The 20,976-nt window shown below is 38.5% G+C and overlaps 1 pseudogene; it reads left to right on the top strand.

Moving 5' to 3' along the window:
- The first annotated feature begins 289 nt into the window (after positions 1-289).
- The window catches only part of LOC134380849 (coiled-coil domain-containing protein 28B-like), a 49,816-nt pseudogene continuing 29,129 nt past the window's right edge, over positions 290-20,976 (top strand).

Consider the following 20,976-nt stretch of genomic DNA (forward strand, 5'->3'; position numbering starts at 1 on the left):
TATGGGATAACCCAAGTATAATCAATAATGATCACTTAGAAAATTAATAATTAATTTTGGAAATCCATCTAAATGGCTTCAGTTTAAGCCCTCATGCCCTCACCTCTCTTTCCTCTTTATCCGTGAATCCTTAATATTACTGAACAAATGTCACTGAAAATGTAGCATAAACAACTAGAAAACCTTTTAGGGGTGAGGGTGGAGGGAACTCGCACAGAAGCCTCACTCCAGACTCCAAACCTCCAATGAAGTGACTTCCCTCCTAGGCCTGAGGCCCAGCCAGCACCCAATGGATGACAAGAAAAAGAAACGGAGTCCCAAGCCCTGCCTGACCCAGCCAGCCCAGGCCCCGGGCACAATATGAAGGGTCCCTGTGCCCACCAGCCACAGTGGCTCCTGGGCCCTGGGACTCCCTCATCTGCCATCCCCCATGCAGCAGGCCAAGTTGAAGAGAGCAGGCAAGGAGAAATGCCGCCCAGTGCTGGCCGGGGCCATTGAACCTGCTCAGTGATTTCCATTCCGGCCAGCTGCAGGCCTTCGGGAAGGAACGCTCCTTCGAGCAGTTGGAGCATGTGCAAGAGATGCCAGAGGAGCTGGCCCGGCTTCACTTCAGCCTGGACGTGTGTGGAGAGGAGGAGGACGAGGAGGAAGAGGATGGGGTCACTGAGGTGCTGCCTGAAGAGCAGAAGAGGATGATGGCTGACCGCAATCTGGACCAGATGCTTAGCAATCTAGAAGATCTTAGTAGTTCTATACAGAAGTTGCACCTGGCCGAGAAGGCCAAGCCTGAGGAGCAGTCAGCTGTGTAGGTGTCGCGGAGCCAGGCCCAGATTGCCCCTCTCATCCCCTTCAAACTGTGCCTTTTTACAGACTCAGGGTGTTACGAGGACCCCCAGGTGCTATGCGGGAGGCAGACACTGCATGGAATTAAACCAGAAAGAAAGAAAAAATAAAAGAGAAAGAAAGAAAACTTTTTCGGGGGATATAGAAATCCAATGATAAATGCTTCTTACATCAATTCTATTGTGAAGAGTTTTTATATCAGAAAAGCAGCCCTCAGGTGCAGATCAGTATCTGATTTTCTAAGACTGAGTTGGTTTCAGTTTGTTCTTAATTTTTTAAAGTATATGGAATATAAATGTAATTCCCACATATAAAATATTGGAATCAAAAGGCGAATATTCAATGTTCTAAACGCTTGAAAAAGGTATTTTGATACCGGATTATTCCAGATTGTTTAATAAATCAAGAACAAAAATCAAATGATTATTCGACCTTTTAGAGGAAGAGTGCCTATAATACAGTAAGAAAGATTCAGGGTAACTAGAAAGTTGCAAGTTCTTTCGTAACATGATCAGAATAAGAAAAGCACACATACACACAATTACAGACATTCAAACACAGACAACTCCTGAATGTTGCATAGATTATGAATATTGCAGATCATCCATGCTTGCTTTTCCTGAACCACCTAGAAAAGGATGCACACTTTTTAAATTGAGTTCTAAGTATTGCCTTTTGTAAATACTTTCTGTTCTAATCTGTTCTCCTACCTACAAGTTCCATAAAGGTAAAGATCACATGGGTTTGCTCAGTGTTTTGTTCCCAAGGCCTGGCATACTACCTGAAACACAGCAAGAGTCAAGGAATATTTATTGCATGAAAATAAATAAATGAATGAATAAACACAGACAATACTGACCCTAAATAACTGCAGAAGAGCCGTCAGATGAGAGAAAAAAAAAAAAAAAAATATATATATATATATACTACCCAGGCAAGGGCAGGAAAAGGAGCATGTTTTGGGTTGTGGAAGCCTTGTTTCTTCACCATGAACCATAATCAAATTCAATTAAGTTGACACCACTGTTTGCAGTGGCTGTTTCAGAATGATAAAGTTAAAAGTAATGAATGTGCCCTGTATTTTTAGGCATTTTTCAAATATTTTAAAATAAGGCTTATAATTTTGTATTCAGAAAAAAAAGTAAAATTAAAGAAATTAAAACTCTTGTTTCACCAAATATTTACTTACTGTCTGGTACATGCTAGGCTTTGCCCAGATGTCTAGATATAGATCTGAAGAAAACAAGGTTCCTACCATTCTGAAATCAGACTTGTAAGTAATGTCGGAGGTAGGGTCCAGAGGTCCGGTAGTCGGCCTCAAACCACTCCATCCTCTTACCAGGTTCTTGACTCTGCCCCAGGAAAAAATTCAAGAACAGAGTCATAGTAGAAAGTGAGAACAAGCTTAATATAACGAACAAGAGACCACATTTCACAAAGAGAGTGCGGCCTAGTTCCAGTGATTGAGCAGGGCCCACACCAAGTTTAATACGAAAGTAGGAAATACATATTCAAAGTTCAGAACAGAGTGCAGGCTGGCTCAAGAGGGTGAGCAACTGCTTGCTGAAAGGAAGTTTGATACAGAAAGAAATACACACTCCACAGGCAGAGTGCAAACTGGCTCCAGGAGAGTGAGCAACAGCCCAGCCTTCTGCTGGGATTGGACTTTTATAGTTTCTCTCTCTAATGAATATTCATTTAAGGGGGTGGTTCCCAGGTATGTAACATTAGTCTTGCACATGCTCAATGGGTCTCTTCTTGGAGCACGTTCATTGGTCAGATTCCATCACATGCACCAGGCATATTCAAGAACATTCTGTGCTCTCTACCACCTGTAGTGGAAAGTCATTCTGCTGCCAGTTACATAACCCCTCTCTACTGAGCATGCCTAGCCTCTGGATTTGCATAAGCCAGCCCTTGTGGTCTCACTTCCCTTCTGTTGGTGTTGAAAATAGGTCTAACTGGCAACAGTAACTTTCCTCTGGGGGAGGACATAGAGGGGGGGACTGAAACCTGGGGGAGTGGCTTGTAACTCAGAGGCTGTCCCATAACCTGAGCCCAGGGAAACTGAGCACCTGCTATCTCATAAGTAAGACAGATAGGAAAATAAACCATTGAAAGCAGTATAGTGGGTACTACAGTAGGTGCATTTATTAAGCACCAGAGAGAAAGCAATCAACTGTGCGTATATACACCAGGATGAAGAGGCCTGAAAACATTTATGGATTGGGTGACCTAAAGACTGTTTTCTTCAAGATAAGATTTAAAGGAATTACTAAATGAAGCATAATATTGATCTGAAAACCACTCCATTATTTCTTTTTAGTAAAACTGTAAGAGCTTGAGAAAATAACCCGATGAAGAAACTAAAGAGTTCCAATTTATGTAATAATCACAATCACAAATCTAGGAAAGGAATAGATCATGTAAAGTATTTGTAGATGGAGAGGAAAAGGGAGTTTCCCTTTCTTCAGGAAACATCAACACTAATTGAAAATGAATGAGCTTTAATATGTCAGTAGTTCTAAAATTTATTCTTTTGGAAAATAGTAAAAGTTTTTTTTTCTTTAGTGACCTCTCCTATGATAGAACAGTCTGATAATCCCACAAATTTGCCATAATTAGATAAAACTAAGAGGTGAATGTTGCATTTATTCATTAAAACAAAACAAACAAAAAACGGAACAAGAGGAAAAAAGAGACCTAGGAAATGAAGTTGCCCTGCTTGTATACATGCAGTTTTTAAATCATACAAAAGTGGATTAGTGAAAAGAACATTTATTTCCTGTTTCTCTTCTGGATACTCTGAAATTAGTGGGAGCTTCACACACGCGTGCGCATGTACACACACACACGCGCGCGCGCGCGCGCGCACACATACACAGACACACGCACACACACACGCACACGCACACGCACGCGCACACACACACACACACACACACACAGATTAAGTGTGAGAGGAATAAAAAGCATCAGTCTTTTGAAGCCATAACTATAACCACAGTAATGCCCTGTATGAAATGTACATTTTAATATACGCAGCATTATGAAGTAAGGTTTTTCATTTGTTTGTTTGTTTGTTGCGGCTTGAAACAAATTTATTATCTTACCGTTTTGGAGGTCAGAGTCTGAAATGGGTTTCACCGGGCTAAGATCAATGTGCTCGCAGGACTGTGTTCTTTTCTGGAGGCTCCAGGGGAGAAATCATTTCCTTAATTTTTCTGGCCTCTAGAGGAAGCCACTGCAATCCTTTGTTGATATGTGTGTTCCACTGTCCCAAAGCCAGCAGTGTTGTATTTTCAAATCCCTCTCTGATGTTGGCCCTCCTTCCTTCCTCTTTTCTGGACTCTTGTGATTACGTTAGTCCCTCGGGATAATCTCCCCATCTCATGACCCTTAACTCCGTCTCATCTGCAAAGTCCCTCTTGCCATATGTGTTAAGAGATTCACAGGTTCTGGGGATGAGGATGTGGACATCTTTGAGGGCCAGTTGTTCTGCCAATCAATGGTTTACACCCACCACATAGAATGGTCATGAAGATTGAGAGGGATGGTGCCTGTTAAACATTTGGCTGAGTTACTGGCACAGAATAAACAGTCACTAACTGTTCACGTTCTGTCTGCTCAGGACCAGCCTCCTTTCTCTGTTTCCTAGGACATTCTTTTTTTTCTTTTTTTTTATTAATTGAAGCATGACTGATTACACATAAATTTTGGGATACAGTGTTGACTACCATCATCTGTGTACATGTGTTGATCAAATCAATATTATTAGCATGTTTGTTATTACAAATCATGATTATTCCTTATGGCCCTTATCCAGTCTCTCCCCACACCCCTCTCTCTTCCCCTCCCACCTCTAGTAATAATAGATTTGTTCTATCTTTCTGAAAGATCAATGTATTATTGTGGCTCTTTTGTTCTTTCTCTCTTGCTCTCTTTCCCTCCCCCCCCTCCTTCCTTTCCTTCTTTCTTAGCACCCACTTATGAGTGAGGACGTGGTATTTCTTTCTGTGTCTGGCTTATTTCACTTAACATAATTTTCTCTGAGGTCATCCATGTTGCTGTGAATGGCAGAATTTCATTCTTTTTATGGCTGAGTAGTATTCCATTGTGCATATATACCACAATTTCCTTATCCACTCATCCACTGATAGATGTTTAGGTTGCTTACATATTTTGGTTATTATAAATATAGGGGCAGTGAAGACGGGAGTGAGGTATGAGGTATATCCCTTTGACATGATGATTTCCATTCCTTTGGGTATATACTCAGAAGTGGGATTGATGGATCATGTGGTAGTTCTCTCTGTAGTTGTTTCAGAATCCTCTATAATGGATGTACTATTTTACAATCCCACCAACAGTGTAGGAGGGTTTCCCTTTCTCCACATCCTCTCCATCATTTGTTATTCTGAGTCTTTTTTTTTTTGTATGGAATTTGGGCACCCAAATAATTTGTTGTTTCAATTTTACAAATATGTTTTGAATGCCTGCTGCTTAGAAATCATAGGGCTATTTTATCTAATGCAAAAAGAAAGAGTTAGCAAGTCGAATGCAAGACAAGACTTATAACAAAGGCACAAGCAAGGTGCTATGAGTACAGAAATTGGGGGAAGCACTGATGTATTCTTTTTTACTCTTTTTTATAGAATAATAATTGATTATACGTATTTTGGGTGTTCAACATTGATGTATGTTGATCAGATCAATATTACTAGCGTATACATTATTACATATCGTACTTATTCTTTATGCCCCTTTTCCAATCTCTTCCCACCCACCTCTTCCCATCCCCTTCTCTTTCCCCCCTCCCACCTCTGATAACCCTAGATTTCTTCTCTCCTTCTGGAAGAGTAATGGATGCTCTGTTGATTTGTTGCTTAGATGATCTGTCCAGTGTTGAGAGAGGGGTGTTCAGGTCCCCCACTAATATCATAGAGCAGATGGTTTATTATCACACTGGAATGGGCTTTGTGGAGAGAGACATCCTCTTCTTTTCTTTGGTCTCTGCTGGTGACTCTCCTTGTGTCAATGCACTCGAGTGGCTGGAAAGCCATCTGCATGGTGGTTGTGGCATCTAGCTGCTTTTGCATCAGCCATGGCTATTGTGGCTGTGGTGGGCCACCTACCTGAAAGTGCTGTTTTTGGCACGCTCCTTGCCTGGTTGCGAGAGGAGGGGTCGGTCCCGAGATCCATGCTTTAGTACCTCAGGCAGGCCCATGGCAGCCCCAGTAGGTTTTTGCTGCAGTAAATTTACAGCACAGCTCAGTGCATCTGGAGAACTCTTGAGTGAGGGCCCAAAGGGTGCTTTTGTTAGACAAACAGTTTAAAGAATGTGAAGTGTAACTTCAGCAGATGTAACTTCTCTTCCCAGTGATCTCTTCTCAGGCAGCCATAAGTTAATGACCTCCCTTCTAAACCAGTGTTGTCGGGCTCCTCAGTGAACACCATGTGACCTGTCACATCCACCACGGCCAGGGATGTGGCCCTGAGGACTCAGTAGTGGCACGCAGTGTAGGAGTGCGTCTGGCGGTCCATCCCGGCCAGATAGGGAGCCAGGATGAGGAGGTTTCATGCAGTGCTGGAGGCCTGCCGGGTGCCCAGGCCCTGCACCTCACTTCAGTGCAGTGGAAACTTCTCAGTCTCTTTAATACTGGCCAGTTTAATTGGGGTGAGAAGATATCTCAATGTGGTTTTGATTTGCATTTCTCTGATGATTAGTAATGTTGAGCATTTTTTCATGTACCTGTTGGCCATTTGTATGTAGACTCAAAACCATAATGTTACTAAAAGAAAACATAAGGGAAACACTTCAGAAAGTAGGACTTGGCAAAGACTTTATGAATAAGACTCCTTTAGAGCACAAGCAACAAAATAAAAAATAAATAGATGGGATTATATCGGACCAAAAATCTTCTGCACAGCAAAGGAAACAATCAATAGAGCAGAAAGACAACCTACAGAATGGTAGAAAATATTATCAAACTATATATCTGATAAGGATTAATATCCAGAATACATAAGAAACTCAACTTCACAGTAAAAAGTCAAATAATCCAATCAAAAATAGCCGAGAGTTGGAATCAATGTAAATGTTTATCAGCAGATGACTGGATAAGAAAAACATGGTATATGCACACAACATGTGCATATATATTGCCATTTGCAGCAACATGGATGAACTTAGAGAAAATTATGTTAAGTAAAATAAGCCGGCAGAGAAAGAGAAATACCGCATGTCCTCACTCATAAGTGGAAACTAAAATAAAGAAGAAAAATGGAAAGAAACAATCACAATAATACATTAAACTTAAAAAAAAAAGAAATAGAGAGAATAAACTGTGGTTATTAGAGATGGGAAAGGGGGAGTTGGAGGGTGTTTTGGGAGAAATTAGTTAAGGGTCACAAAGATTGCTTACATTTTGTAAACATGAGTATACTAATTATCCTGATTTGATCACCACATATTGTACACATGTATTGATATTTAATTCTGTACCCCATAAATATATAATCAATTATCTTTCAATTAAAAACTGTCAAAAATAAAATAAAATAAAATGAAAATGGGCAAGGGAGCTGAATAGACATTTTTCAAAGGAGCTGAGTTTTTTGAACATTTAACTGGTTAATAAGTTACTTGACTCGATTTCAGGCAGTGACTTCAACTTTCTTGGGTGCTTATCTAGGAAAATCTTTGTTTTGTGGATGATTTTATTGTAAATAGGTTTCCTTTTTTTTTTTTTTTTTTGGACCGGTAAGGGATTGCATCGGCACGGTGTGGTCCGCATTGCGCTCAGCCAGTGAGTGCACCGGCCATCCCTATACAGGATCCGAACCTGCAGCCTCGGCGCTCCCAGCGCAGCACTCTCCCATGTGAGCCATGGGGCCGGCCCGTAAATAGGTTTCTGAGTTTTGCACAAATTCCAAAGAGTGAAGCAAAGGTGATGAGATGGCATTCCCATTCGTCAACTGACTAAACACAATGCTTAAAATTTACTTACTACATAAAAGCTGTGGCTATCCAATATAAAAAAAGTAATCTAGTCATGTTGTCCAAGTGTTCGGGAAGGATTATCTTCTCTAGGTTTTTTTGGAAGGCCCTGTGCACCATCTAGGCCACCCATACGAGACATCTGCAAGATGTTTCTTGGATGATCTATACTAGAAAAGAGGTATATATTGTTAAATATGTTAGAAGAATTTTTAAAATTTTTACAAAATAGAAAAGGTGGTTAGAGTCATGAATAGTGAGAGAGGAGATTTTTTTAAGGGGGATGAATTGTATAATTACATACTCATTTTATAGAACTTAAAATAAACTAAAACAAAATAAATTAATAAAGGAATATAAGATACATAACATTTTCTACCTAACATAAGGGTAAGGCAGCATAATACAGAGACTTGAGGCCATTCTTCCTGATTCCAGTATAAATTAATCTGGTCTATCAGACATACTACCAAAATCATTTCTATTGAGACTTTACATGAGTTACAGATGAACCATATTCCCCAGATCTCCTGCTGGTAACTGATTTTTCAAGCTGCATTTAATGATCTGAATCCCACAGAAGAATGCTTACAGCAACCTGCCACAAAAGGGAAAAGTCTACTGTTAACTCTTATTTTAGTTGCCTATCAGGAGAGGATCACAGTGATCCTCTTGGCTTCTACTTTCCAGAATTTCATGAAGAACAGATGCTTCCATTATCTAACAAGTTATTACCCTAGTACCCTCCTCCCAGCCTTGGAAGAATAAACCAGAAGCCTGGATATAATTATATGGCTTAAAATTCATTTTAGAAAATCAAGGTTTTGAAAACAGCTGCTATATCTTTTCAAAGTGGATTGAAAAATCAACATTCAACAAGAGTGAAAATGAAAGATTTAGGAGCAAAGCCTTAAGACCTGTGCCAGAATTGTAGTTTCTTTTAAAGAGAAAATGAATTAGCTGTCACACCCCAGACAGATGAACATAAGGCAAACTAATCTTCAGGCAGTGAGCAAGTCCTGAGGGAAAGCCCTATCCCACCATGTCCCATGCATCAAGAGAATCTTCTCTACGGCTCTGCATTCGGCAGGGACCTCACCTGCCCTCCTCTTCCTCGACTAGGCTCCATCATTTCTAAGGGACTACAAAAAGGCATTATAAGATATGGTCATTTATTAGCTATTCCAGGCTTCCAGTTTATTTTATCACATATGCACATAATTTTAAACATTATGTTTTGTGGATTTTTTAATGTCGGCTACAGAGTAATCTTTATCAATGCTCACTTAAAATCGTAATCATAGTCATAACTGTAACCATAATCATGATATACAGCTTCTTACTGTAATTTTGCTACCCCAATCTCTTGGCTTCATACTGACCTCAGGTTTCATTTATTGTGCACCTACTATGTGTTAAGTGTGGGGATAGAGCAATGAGAATGTAAGCTGTGCTCCCATGGAGCTTATATTCTTTAGGGAGATTCAGAGAATAAATAAAGATCTGGTGATAGGAACTATGAAGGTAGCAAAACTGGGTGATGGCATAGAGATTAATTCTGCTGGGAGGGGAAGGCTGTGCTACTTTAGACTAAATCATTAGAAAGGCCGCTCTGTGATACAAAAATGAGCTGATTTCTGAATAATGAGGAGGTGGTAGTCATAGGCTAATCTAACTAAGACAGGTCAAGCAGACAGAAGTGCATGAGGAAACCCTGGGGCAGCTCCATGCTTAGTGTGGCTGCGGAATAGACAGACGGCCAGTCAGCATAGACAGCACAGGGGAGCAAAGTATGAGATTAGGTTGGAGAAAGAGGAAAGTCACAGAGAGATTTTGCAGAGCTTTATTGGCCTGAAATTCAAAATGTGTTGAAGCTAGTGATGGATTCTACACTCAGGTATGACATGATCTGACATGTCTCTCTGACTGTGCATGCAGAATGGATTATAAAGGGAGCTAAGCGTGGAAGGTGAGGATAACCAAGAGGCTACAGAGAAGTCTAAAGGACTAAAGTCGGAGGCTTGCACTGCAGGCAGCAGTGGAAATGGATAGGATGTATCCAAGTTATTGGTTGGGCAAAATTCTTTTTAAGGCTTCCATAAATCCCAGAAAACCTTGCCTCTTTTTTGTCAAGTGTTGACTGGAATAATGGTAATAAAAAAGTAATGAGTGTAAGTTGTTAAACAGCAAGGAAATACACAGTATTTACCTTTTATTTTTCTCATAAAATGATGTTTTTAATTAAGAGGTTTGTAAACTTTTTTATTTTCCTTGTAATCATGTGAAATATTAAGGAGTATTAATTTTAGAGATGGATTTTCACACAAACAAATGTTTGTATCTATAGACTTTAGATTTATTTTTACTTGGTGCAACACAATTTCTCTGAACAACAATATAAAAGAAAAATTAAGCAAACCCACACATATACACACACACAGTATACACAGAGTTCTGGGCTGCATTTTTATACCTAAGCCCAGAAAGAGCCATTACATAACTTTTAATTCATGTTTATGTGAGCTTAAAAAATTTAATATTAATTCCTTAGATGGTAAAATTTAAAAATTATTATTTTGGAGGTACTAATATTTTTAAATATTTGGCTTTTCTATTGCTATTCATAATTTCAAAGGAAATATTTTTGCAAAGAATTAAATTAAGACATAATTGTTTATAAAAATCATACAAAGGATTTAAGGCTCAGCATGTTCCAAGTATAAACTATAAACAGTCTTGTCATTACAAAGCCTACTTTACTAAATTCCAACTCTTATTCTCTATCTTCCACCAGCTGAATAAATGAAAGATATATTTATTAGTGTCTGTAGGGACCATATTCTCATGCTCTTAAGAAATCAGGTATGACCATACATGAAGACATGCTAAAGCAATAGAGTAATAAAAACTTGGTGGAATAAGGGGTAAACTATTCTGGAAAAGCTAAAATAAGACGATAGGAGGCTCTTGGGTTCAGTTTTATGGAAAGGTACAAGGTGAATAAAATGTCCTTGGGTGGCTTAAATTAAACTTAAGAGAACAAATCATTTACATGAAAGAGACAAAAATAAGTGTGTGTTCTAACATAAACTTAAGGACAAATATAAAGGGCTTGATTTTATCTGTCATCATTTTGTATTACAAATTTTATGCTATTTATACATTCTATCTTTGAAGTAGGAGATAATTTAAGGGGACATTTATCTATAGGCAAAATACTAGAGAATCCTGAAAGTTTTCATTCAAAGGTAGAAATAGCAAAAAAAAAAAAAAAAAAAAAATGTTTTGAGAATAAGTGATCATCTTCCAAACTCACTGAGAAGTAGCAGGTGCTCATCTGTAAAGTTTTTGCCACCATTGGAGCTATATTATCAGTGACGGTAAAGCTTATTGAGATTTTTCTAAAGAAACACAGTTGGGACTTGTTCCTAGCAAAATGCATTATGCTTTCGGAAAGGTAGGGGTCCCTCCAAAGGGGATTATGTCCTGCCAAAGGGTTCATTTGTATGAGTTTCCCCCCCTCCCGGGCTCCCCAGCAACTCTCCCTTTTGCTTGGCATCATGCAGCAGCATCATGTGACTTTTTGGACTGACTGATTGAGTTCATTGAACATACAGCCTTGGCAGTGGCAATTATCCTGGCAGTGGCAGAAGCCAGAAAACATATACCAGTAAATGAATCTCATTTTCATCACTGTACATAGAATTTGCTTGATTTATCCCATGTCATCCCAAGTTCCAACGTGGCAGCCAGACTCCGCACTCGGTTGCCATGCTCGACAACAGGGCTAAGGCTGAACTTGGGTTACACCGCCAATGTAGAAGGCTTTCTATGGGTATCTTTCCTTCCTAAATTTTTTTTTCTGTTATTTTTCTCCCCCTTTTAGGGTTCATTGATAAGGTTGAACAGGTCAACTTTTTTCATTTATTAGAAACTATAGAACAAAAAGCTGTTCCTGATTGAACCACAGACTACCTTTAACAGAATTTTCAAAGAGACTAAAAATCATAATTCCGAAAGAGATTAGAAGTTTCTTGCTCCACTAACTTTTCACATAATCTCATTCTTTTGTGCCTTAATTCATGTTTCTGTGAAAATAGCACAATTTACTCTTTCTTTAATTATGATAATATAGTTAAGTGCTTAAAATTGTACTGGGACCATGATACACACTCAAAAGCTATTAGCTTTTGCTACTATTTTCACTCCTCAAATATTAATTTATTTGTTAGTATTTGTCTCACCCTTAGACTCTAATCCATTTGTGGTCACATACTCTGTTCATTTGTATCCCCAGTGTCTGGCAAATGTTGTGTTCAATCACATTTGTCAACATATGCCAAATAGTCATCATCATCAAGGTCATCATGAAAAATACTGTAATATTATTGCTATAAATTTGATACCTTAATAGTAACTCTACAAAGAAAGTAAAAAAGACATGGTCCCTATGCCAAGGTGCATACCACTAAGGACAGACTAGAAATAGGGAGGCAAACATGAGAAATGGCTTAGGAACCTTATGATTTTGCAAACTGATCAGAGAGGTGCAAATCAGTAATTGCAATATGATGATCTAGTTCCTAGTTAAATGTCTGTAAATAATATTAAATTTGTTCTGGAAGTGGTCACAGAAAACTTCACGGACTCTATTTTCTAATTTTTAGAAGCAAAGAGTTCAGTAGGTAATCTTCATTAAACATCTACAATATGCCTTGAACCATAATCAACTGTTTATAATGTTAATCCCTGTACTAATGTCAGATAGATGTTGCTATTCTTTTCTAAAGATTTGAAAATTGTGGCTAGGCATTTTTTGTTAAGTTCTGTCTTAGTTCATCTTGGTGTTGCTATAACTGAATACCTGAAATTGGATAATTTGTAAAGAAAAGAGGTTTGTTTAGCTCACAATACTGTAGGCTTTAAAATTCGCAACTGGGCAACTGTATCTGGCAAGGACCTTAGCAGCTTCTGTTCATGGAGGAAAGCGAAAGGGGAGCCAGTGTGTGCAAACAGACCACACAGTGACAGAAAAAGCAAGAGAGTGAAGCCAAGGAAGACAGACTCTTTTAACAACCCGATCTCCAGAAAAGTAAGTCGCTCCTATGAAAGATCATTCATTCCCCAGGGAAGGCATAATCCAACCACCTCCCCCTGGTCCCTGCCTCCCAACACTGCCACACTGGGAATCAGGTTTCAGCATGAGCTTTAGTGGGGACAAACATCCAAACCATAGCAAGTTCCTTGGCATCTCAGTTAGTAAGTGCCTGAACAAAGATTAAAACAAGGAAGGTCAAATTGACATGACTTAATATACTGTCATGGTCTTTTTAATGTGTCACCTTGGGTAAGCCACAGTCCACAGTTATTTAATAAAACATTACATTACACATTGTTGTGTAGGTATTTTGTAAATGTGATAAAAGACCATAGAAAGTTAACTTTGAGATTATCCTAGATGATATGGCTTGGCCTGATTCAGTGAGTTGCAAGGTCTTAAAACCAGCCACAGGACTTCTCTAAATGAGAAGACATTTCCCCTGTAGACGATAGCTTCAGTCCAATTCCAAGAGTTCCAGTCTGCCCTTTCTGATGACCTGCCTTTATGAGTTTCAGACTTTCCTACCCAGCCCCCCAAAATCACAAGTCAATTCCTTGTAATAAATCTCTTAAAATATATCTCCTATTGGTTCTACATCTTTAATTGAACCCTGATTGACACAGATTTTGATTGTTGGAAGTGACGTACGGCTGTAACAAATACTTAAAAATGTAAAAGTAGCTTTGAAATTGGGCAAGAAGATTAGGCTAAAATATTTTGAGGAACTTAATTAAAAAAAAAAAACTTGATTGCCTTGAACATACTATTAATGCAAATTCTATTAATGACTTGGAGGAAAACAAGAAACATGTAAGATGAAACCTAAATGACCTTAGAGAATACCTAAATTGTTGTAAACATACGTTTAGTGAATATATGGATGTTGAAGGTGCTCCTGGTAAGATCATAGGAGGAAGGGAGAAACATGTAATTAGAAATTAGAGAAAAGGGAATCCTCATTATATAGTGGCAGAAACCTTAGAAGAATTGTGTCCTGAAGTTATGTGGAAAGCAGAATTTAGAAACAATGAAATCAGATATTTAGCTGAGGATATTTCCAAGCAAAGTGTTGAAGTTGTGGCCTGGTTTCTTTTTGCTGCTTATAGTAAAATGCAAGAGGAAAGAGATAAATTGAGTGAAGAACTGTTAATCACAGAGGAACCAGGACTTGATAACTTATGCAATTCTCAGCCTATTTAAATTATAAAACAAACAAACAAACAAACACCCCTAAAATTAAGAGATTCAACATCAGAAAAACAAGTTCTGGGGGTGGGGGTGACAAGAGTGTGGCTAGACAACATTTAGATAATATCTCAGGGAGATAAAAAGTTCAGAGTATTCAGTCACAAAATGGCTCTTTGAAGAGATTATGTGTGTAGTTCATAGATACCCTCAGTCAACTAAGCAGTTGCCAAAATATAAATGAAATTATCTAGAAATGATTTCTGGAGAAAATTATCTTCTACTGGAGTAAATTCTCAAACACAGAAAATCAACAAGATTCTTGAGAATTTTATACTAGGAGAAACACTGCAAGCTTAGACTGAAAGAACAAAGAGAGAATGAATTAAAAGAAGGCTTATTAAGCACCTCCTCCACCAAATTCTACAGTCTATATCTGCTAACCTATGCCAGTCCCACTATTTTGAGAAGAGAACTTGTTTTCTAGTCATACAGGTCTACAATTGCACAGGAATTTTGGATCACGATGCATTATAACCATACCTAATATAGAAGATTTCAATAGTGATGATATTTGAGACTTCTGTGGTAAGGAGATTTAGATGAGATTTGGACTTTGAGTTGATGCTATAATAGGTCGAGATTTTATATACCTTAGAATGATGTATTGTTGAATGTGGATGGACTTGAATATTTTGTGTACAAAGGATAAACTGTGATAAGCAAAATAATGGCTCACCAAGGTATCTTAATTTCTGGAAGTTGTGAATATGTTATCTTATATGGCAAAAGGAACTTGGCAGGTGTGACTACACTAAGAACCTCAAGATATAGAGTATTTTGGATTATCTTGGTGAGCACGGTGTAATCACAAGGATTCTAAAAGGTGGAAAATAGATTGAGAAGAGACTCACAGAGACATTTGACTACTGAAGAGGTCTAAGTTTTGCTTTGTGACAGTGTGAAAAGGACTCCATTCCCTTTTGTTAGCTTTAAAGATGGAGTAAGAGGTCTTTAGTGGATTGAATTATGTCCTCCCCAAAGTCCCTGAAGCTTGAATTGTGTCCCTAAGTTTCATATATTAGAAGCTTAATTCCCACCGTGGCTATTAAGAGAGTGGGAAATCCTATTATGGTAATTAAAAGGTACAGCCTTGAAGAGGTGATTGGATTGTAGGACCATGCAGTAGTGAATGGATTAATAATGGTGGTCAGGGGCATGGTTCTGAGGGCTTAAAAGTGAATGAGGAGGTTACATTCTCTACTCTGCTCTCTCTGCTTCTCCATTTCACCATGTGATACCCTGCCATCACTAAAGGCACCAGCAAAGAAAGCCTTCCCCAGATGTGTTCCCTGGACTTTGGACTTCCTAGCCTCTGAAACTAAGCAATACATTTTGTTTTCTTATAAATCACCCAGTTCCCTGTCTTTTGTTGTAAGTAACAGAAACAGACTAATACAGGGTCCATGAGTTAAGGAATGGGGCAACCCACAGAGCAGCTACAAAAGGCAAGGAAACAGGTCCTACTTAGAGACTACAAGAAATAATGCAGTCTTGCTTTAAAACCTTTATTTTAGCTTAGTGAGACCAGTACCAGAACTGTAAGATAATAAGTTGTGTTATTTAAGTGTGGTAAGAGTCTATACTGAATCACAATCTGTGGCCAATGGTTTGGTTGGATAGGTAGTCAAGAACTTGGGAAGAAACACATTTTGAAATTTGGTGACAAGGAGATCTCAGAGAGATGTATGTGAATAGACTTCTCTGAATGGGCAAAAAATGAGAAGATTGAGAAGATATTTGCATCCCATGTGAATACTCACCAAAGGGTGACCCCAGCAGAGGAGGACTTTAATCAATTGGATAGAATGACCTGTTCTGTGGATACCAGTGAAACTCTTTCCCAGCCATTCCTCTCATTGCACAATGTGCTTACAAGCCAAATGGCCATGGTTGCAGGGATAGAAACTATGCAAGGGCTCAGCAACATAGACTTCCACTTATCAAGACTGACCTTTAAGTGCCCAATCAGCCAGCATCAGAGGCCAACACTGAGTCCCTGACATGACACTTTTCACTGGGGTGATCAACCAGCTACCTGATGATAGGTTGATTACTTTGGACAACTTCCATCATGGAAAAGGCAGCACTCTGTCCTCACTACAATAGACACTTATTCTGGATGGGGATTTGCCTTCTATGTCCCAATACATCTGCCAAAGCTAGCATCCATGGACTTACAGAATGCCTTATCCACCATCATGGCATTCCACATGTCTTTGCTGCCTATCAAGAAACGCACTTCACAGCAAATGAAGTACAATAATGGGTCAAGTCTCATGGAATTCACTGGTCTTATCATGTTCCCCATCATCCTGAAGCAGGTGGCCTGACAGACTAATGGAGTGGCTTTTGGAAAGCTCAGTTACAGTGCCCCCTATGTGGCAATAACCTGGGGCTGAGATAAACTCCAGGCTGCTGTATATGCTCTTAATTAGCATTCAGTATATGATGCTCTTTTTCCCATAGCCAGTGTCTTACTTTGTTTTGTGCTGCTAGACTGTATACAATAGACTGGGTAATTTATAATAAACAGAAATTTATTTGCTCATAGTTCTGGAAGCTTGGAAGTCCAAGATCAAAGGGTCGTCATCTGTTAAGGGCCATCTTGCTGTCATCCTATGGCAGAAGGGCAAAGAAAGGACAAGACAGAGAGAGTAAAGGGGGCCTGACCTCCCTCTGTTATAACAAACCCACTTCCCTAGTAAAGAACCCGCCCCTGAGATAATGAACCCCCTCTTGAGATAATGGCATTGATTTATTTGCTCTGTCCTCATCCCCTAATCACCTCTCATTAGACCCCACCTTCCCACACTGTGGCATTGGGGATTAAGATTTCAACACATGCTTTTTGAGGGGGACATACTCAAATCATAGCAGCAAGATTCACATGTCCAGGAATCAAGAGGAAGAAATGGGAGTGGCATCACCTACAATCAACAGAGTGAGCCACAGGCAGAAGTTTTTTGCTCCCTGTTCCTATGACTTTATTGTGCTCTGCTGGCCTAGAGGTCTTATCTTCAAAGGGAGAAATGGTTCTGCCAGAAAACGCAATAACAATTCTATTTAACTGTAAATTGAGATTGTCAGAGGGTCACTTTGGGCTCCTCATGCCTCTGAGTTAATAGCAAAAATGTGGGTCATTATACTGGCTGGTTAGTGGGGATTGGGTCGCTACTACACAATGGTGTTAATGGAAGAGTATGTCTAAAATATAGGGGATCTCTTAGGGCTTCTCTTAGTTCGGCCATGTCCTGTGATTAAGTTCAATAGAAAATTACAACAACCCAATGTAGGCAAGTGCTAGTGGTCCAGACCCTTCAGGAATGAAGATTTGGATCATCCCACCAAGCAAAGAACCATGACCAACTGAGGGTCTTGCTGATGATGGCAAAGAAAATATGGAATAGGTAATGAAAGAAGGTAATTATAAATACCAGCTGTGATTATATGACTAGAGACAAAAACAAAGATTATAATATTACATATATGATTTTCTTATTTTGTTATAAATGTGTATCTATTACTCAAATATTTTTGTTTTCTTCCCTCTCTTGTCCCTTTGTCGTATAATATAAACTGTATTCTCTTTCTCTCACAGTATTTAATTTGCAGTATATCAAAGAAAGTAAGTGACTATCACTCAAGAACTTTGTATTCTCTTCTAGGGCAAGGGCTCGTTTGTTTTAGGTTGTGCCCAATATAGTTTTATCATGTTAGGCAGAAATACACTTTATTTTTGTCTTTATTTGAAGATTAAATAAGGAAATGTGTTCCAAGGAGATGGATGCCAAGTTGACAAGGAGTGGATTTTTTGATGTATCTGCTTGGTTAGCCTACAGTTCCTAGTTATTCAGTTAGATGCTAATACAAACGTTACTGTGAAGGTGTTTTGTAGATGTGATTAAAGTCCACAATCAGTTGAAAGTGGATATTCTGGAATACTTAAGTAAAGCTGCCAACCTGGGTATTTTTTGTAAATGGAAAAATCATATGGGATGTCTAGAATGCAAAGGAAGGTAAGCTGAGGTGCCTTGAGTGACTACATTCAACCCTGATGTAGTGTTTCTTGGGTAAAATGTAATGTGCCTTTGAAACAGGGATGTAGAAAATGGCTAATGTATGGTGTAGGGTGCAATGATGATCACAAACAAGAATGTGGTTGACGTCAGAGAACAAAGATTGATTTGGACAGATAAAGACGAGTAGTTGACATATGAGGACAGCAGATGCACAGAATGAAAATCAAGATTTTGCTATCAAAATTCAATTTAATATACAGCATGAATAATAAGTATTGAAGAACAAAGTACTAAAAAATAAGTAATAGAAAGCAGTGTGCCCAACAGATTAGAAAACTGTATTGAGTAATAGTAACAGCAATGTGGAAATGAGAGATCATATTAAGGTAAACAGTGTCTGTAAAATAACTAGTATCTACGTGGATAGCTGTGAACTGTAGTCACTGAGAACCTGTATCTAAGCATTTTATTGCTGTGAAGGAAAGAACTGGCCTCATCCTGTTATCTTAAAAACCAGGTAACAGAGGCCCTGAGTGGTATTTTGTCAGTGCCATGAGCCAGTTCAAAGTGGAAGAACTAATAAAATTCATGTTTGTATTTTCTTGCTTGTTTCAGTGTCAAGCCAATGCTTCACATTCCTGCTTTGAGAAGAGGTGTGGCAGAGGGGTTATGAGCACTGGCTCTCAAACCAGACAAACTGGCTTCAGATCCTGAATCTGTTACATGTAAGCTGTGTGAACTTAGCCAATGGTACGTGGGTTTCCTCATCTCTAAAATGAGAATAATGAAAACTGTTTATCTCAAAGGGATGCTGTAGAGTATAAATGAGTTTGTTCTTTTAAAGTACACGTGCAATAGTGCCAGGCACAATAGTGAGTGCTGAGCAGATATTAGCTACTGTTATTACTATATACACAGTTCTAAGAAATTGCTTGAATAGATTGGGGATTTTTAGGATACAAAAGTATGAAACAACTGGCAATGAATTTGATGTGCACACCAAATCTCTGCATAGCTTATGTGAAGATGGATAAAAAGAAGGATGAAGAAAAGACAACCACAAAGTCTTTCTTCATTATATTGAATTAAAGTTTGTGGTAGGTCATCCATTTAGAAAGTTAAATACAAGTGCTTTTTTCAAAAAGAATGGATGATGGGTGAGACATTAAAAAGCTACCAAACAAAAGGATTCGGCCAGTGGAAATAGAAGCTTAAGTCACTTTTTGAAGTTGTGTCTTCATGACAGTTGGGTTGAGAAAAATAAAATTGCATACTAGCAGCTCTTTCTATAATGGAAATGGTTATGAAGGGGTTCTCAAGCAGACACCCTGGATAAGTAGTTGGAAAAAGAGAAGAGAGAAAGCTCCATGTCTTTGGGAAGTTGGGGGGATACTTAATAAGCCTGTGAACTGCTGATAAATTGAAGTAATCACAGCAGGAGAACAGTTTTGGACTCACTATGCAGAAAGAAGCAGAGACTGGGAGCCATAGCATAATATTCAACTACTCAAATGAAGAGTCGTTAGACTTAAATAGACCAGTAAGGGCCAATGGAACTCAGATGAAACCTCTCAGTGGCATCGCTGACTTTTTGAGAGCAACTAAAAGTTAAATGTATTTAAAATGCTAAGCCCTGTGACGGAATCTTTCTCTGGATATATTGCCGTGAAAATGGCTTTTTGAATGGGTGGAGCAATTGGCTAACCCTAACTTAACAAGATCCCATATGTTTTTGGTGTAGGAGTTGCATCAGTGAATCACAAAATGCAGTGAAGTAATTAACCGTTTATAGTTCTGAGTACTAAGAATGTTTGTATCTGGCTACACGGCATATTTCCTTTCCACAGGAGGTAGTTATGACAAATTAGAAGTCTGAAAATTTTCTGATGGTGTAAAGGCCCAGCTGTCACTGGGGAGATAGTGATCAGATTTCATAGCTGCGTGGTCCCGTGGCGCCGTAGAGAGCTCCATATGGTCACCCAAATGTTCCAGCTAAATCCCCTGAAAAATTTCAGACTGAGTTTTACTTGTATAGAATAAAACTCTTCTTGTATGAATTTGTCATTATGTGCCTACTAAGAAAGAAAGTCCTGTTAACTGGTTACATTTTAAAAAATGAAAAAAATAATCTGCCTAAGAACAACTTTGTACAGCTGTGATGCCATCCTTATGATAAACAGATAACGATGTACTCCTGGGAACTCCACAGAATTTACTCTATATCAATTGTAATATAACCTAGGGAAGGTGTGTTTTTTAATGGACTTATAGTAAATAATTAAATTGGTGGTAATACCTACTTCTTATGGTAAAAACGATTTTATTAACCACTGTTCTCTCATTCCCCCAGAAAATCACCTCTGCTAAATTGTGAATGTAATTACTATGTGCTGGGACACTTGTATTCATGTCAAAAATGTCAGCTTAAGCCTTACCCAATAACAAATGACAAATGCATAATTTATTGATTCTTAAATGGTTATGTCCTTGGATATATTCCCTATAAACAATTTGCTTAGAAACACGCCTGACTTATGAAGGTAACAACTGTTTTAAAGAAGGTCAGCTCTATATCTTAAAGTAAAAGGAAGGATACAATGACCTTTAAGTGATTATATTTCTATACCTAATCAAGAAAGGATTTATGTTTTGTAATTCCATTTTAGGTTTCATGATGTTAAAAATATAACAAAAATATTTCACTGAAATGTCTAATTGTTAAAATATAGGCAATAAGTCAAATATTGTTTTGTGAAAAGTTGTTT

Source organism: Cynocephalus volans, chromosome 1, assembly GCF_027409185.1.
Source record: "Cynocephalus volans isolate mCynVol1 chromosome 1, mCynVol1.pri, whole genome shotgun sequence".
Classification (NCBI taxonomy): domain Eukaryota; kingdom Metazoa; phylum Chordata; class Mammalia; order Dermoptera; family Cynocephalidae; genus Cynocephalus; species Cynocephalus volans.